This window comes from Heptranchias perlo, chromosome 7, assembly GCF_035084215.1.
Source record: "Heptranchias perlo isolate sHepPer1 chromosome 7, sHepPer1.hap1, whole genome shotgun sequence".
In the NCBI taxonomy this organism is placed as follows: domain Eukaryota; kingdom Metazoa; phylum Chordata; class Chondrichthyes; order Hexanchiformes; family Hexanchidae; genus Heptranchias; species Heptranchias perlo.
Genome location: NC_090331.1, coordinates 45,086,713 through 45,089,335, shown reverse-complemented (window position 1 = coordinate 45,089,335; position 2,623 = coordinate 45,086,713). Strand labels below are relative to the sequence as shown.

General features: G+C 46.4%; 2 non-coding genes across 2 annotated transcripts; both read right to left on the bottom strand.

Annotated features, from left to right (window-relative positions):
- Positions 1–755: 755 nt before the first annotated feature.
- trnaa-cgc (transfer RNA alanine (anticodon CGC)) lies at positions 756–827 on the bottom strand. Its single transcript has one exon. It is a non-coding gene; the product is annotated as a tRNA-Ala (tRNA).
- A 331-nt stretch (positions 828–1,158) lies between these two features.
- trnag-gcc (transfer RNA glycine (anticodon GCC)) lies at positions 1,159–1,229 on the bottom strand. Its single transcript has one exon. It is a non-coding gene; the product is annotated as a tRNA-Gly (tRNA).
- Positions 1,230–2,623: the final 1,394 nt, after the last annotated feature.

Below are 2,623 nucleotides of genomic sequence, written 5' to 3'. Positions count from 1 at the left end.
AGTTTATGGTGAGCTGTGTTCACAGGACACTGGTTTGGCCCAGACTCTGGGCGCGTGTGTTAATGCAGCCCTGGGCTACGTGAATAGAATTGACCTCACCACTAGGAGTGTGAACATTTGTTTGGCCACTTGGGATGAGATGACAAATTGCTTAATGTCACTTGTCACCCTGGCTAATAGGGCTGCGATGTATCATATTTGAAATTGGCTATGAGTTGAGCGATCCCCCAAACTGGCTTGTACATTAGTTTAGTATAACATTCTCCAATACCTGCAACCTGTGGCTTTTCTTTTTAAACCTATGTATATCCACTTTGTTTTAAAACATAACCCAATCCCAAAATCCTTTCCATGAAGACAAAAATGATCAAAAATCCCAAACCATGACAGTTGTTAAGCTGCATCCTTTATCTGGTTAAACTCCAGCATTATTTTGGAGCCCCAACGCTGTGGCTCTTGTAAACTAAGGTAAGTGGCCTTCTGGGGTGAGAGTCAACCGGGCAGGCGGAAACTTGACGCGTACATTTCTCGGTCATTTGGTTTGGGTCTCCAGCAGAGTAATGGATTCCCAGGAGTGTCAAACCCCAAGATAAGCTCTTCCAGCTCTCGGTTTTTTTAATTGTTTGTTCTTCCTTTCACTTTGATAGCGTTGTGATTTAATTTTACAAAATTACTACATTGACTGAAAGTACCTGTGAAGAATGCAAGCGAAACGCGTTTAAACTCCATTACAACATAAATAAAAGCTGACTTGTTGGAGATGCCGGGGATTGAACCCGGGACCTCACACATGCGAAGCGCGCGCTCTACCACTGAGCTACATCCCCAAGCCCAAATAGTGCCGCTAAATAACGGCTGAAATCCGATTTAACTGGCGTGTTGGAGTGAAATATGAATTCGATTCACAGAGCTTTGCTGCTGTATTAATCACTCGGCTGGAAATTCGAATGTAAATCGGTTTACAGTTACCACGGGAAACGCAAAGCCTTCACATTCGTTTCAGCGAGACTCACTTTTTAATTTCTTTCCTGCGACTCCATCCCAGCGGAAGCAACTCAAAAATCTAACGACTTTTATAAAAACTGAAATGCTCTCAGGGACAAAGTGTGTGAGGAACGAAAATCAAAAACTGACATTAAAAGTGGAAAAGAAAACTGTTGCATCGGCCGGGAATCGAACCCGGGCCTCCCGCGTGGCAGGCGAGAATTCTACCACTGAACCACCGATGCACAAGAGTGAATGCGCGAAGCCGGTATAAAGCTGCAACGACGGATATACTTGATATTGAGTTCCAATGTTCCACGTTGTCGATTTGCAGGAATGGGCTGCAGCACGCTGCTCAGAGCGTCAATTGTTATGCTGCCAGTGGATCATTTATTCTTGCTTTGCTAGTCGGTGCAGTCTGAATATGCTGAAAACTTCTTTGCAACAGGGCAGCTGGAGTAGCAGAGGGGACATTCTACTATAAAAATCTTTTATTATAAAAAGCAAAAGCATAGTTGTGTGCTTCTGCTCTGCCTCAGGGCAGTGTCCCAGGCCCAACCATCTTCAGCTGCTTCATCAATGACCTTCCCTCCATCATAAGGTCAGAAATGGGGATGTTCGCTGATGATTGCACAGTGTTCAATTCCATTCGCAACCCCTCAGATAATGAAGCAGTCCGAGCCCGCATGCAGCAAGACCTGGACAACATCCAGTCTAACCACCTCCCCTTGATATTCAACGGCATTACCATCGCCGAATCCCCCACCATCAACATCCTGGGGGTCACCATTGACCAGAAACTTAACTGGACCAACCACATAAATACTGTAGCTACAAGAGCAGGTCAGAGGCTGGGTATTATGTGGCGAGTGACTCACTTCCTGACTCCCTAAAGCCTTTCCACCATCTACAAGGCACAAGTCAGGAGTGTGATGGAATACTCTCCACTTGCCTGAATGAATGCAGCTCCAACAACACTCAAGAAGTTCGACACAATCCAGGACAAAGCAGCCCGCTTGATTGGCACCCCATTCACCACCCTAAACATTCACTCCCTTCACCACCGGCACACTGTGGCTGCAGTGTGCACCATCCACAGGATGCACTGCAGCAACTCGACAAGGCTTCTTCGACAGCATCTTCCAAACGCACGACCTCTACCACCTTGAAGGACAAGGGCAGCAGGCACATGGGAACAACTCCACCTGCAAGTTCCCCTCCAGTCACACACCATCCGGATTTGGAAATATATCGCCATTCCTTCATCATCGCTGGGTCAAAATCCTGGAACTCCCTTCCTAACAGCACTGTGGGAGCACCTTCATCACACGGATTCCAGCGGTTCAAGAAGGCGGCTCACCACCACTTTCTCAAGGGCAACTAGGGATGGGCAATAAATGCTGTTTTTGCCAGCGACGCTCACATCCCAATAAAAAAAAAGTTAAAGGAATGGCGGAAGGGTCAAGAACCAGAGGACATAGATCTAAGATGATTGGCAAAAGAACCAAAGGTGACATGAGGAAAAACTTTTTTACACAGCGAGTGGTTAGGATCTGGAATGCACTGCCAGAGGGGGTGGTGGAGGCAGATTCAATCATGGCCTTCAAAAGGGACTGGATAATACTTGAAACAAAAACAT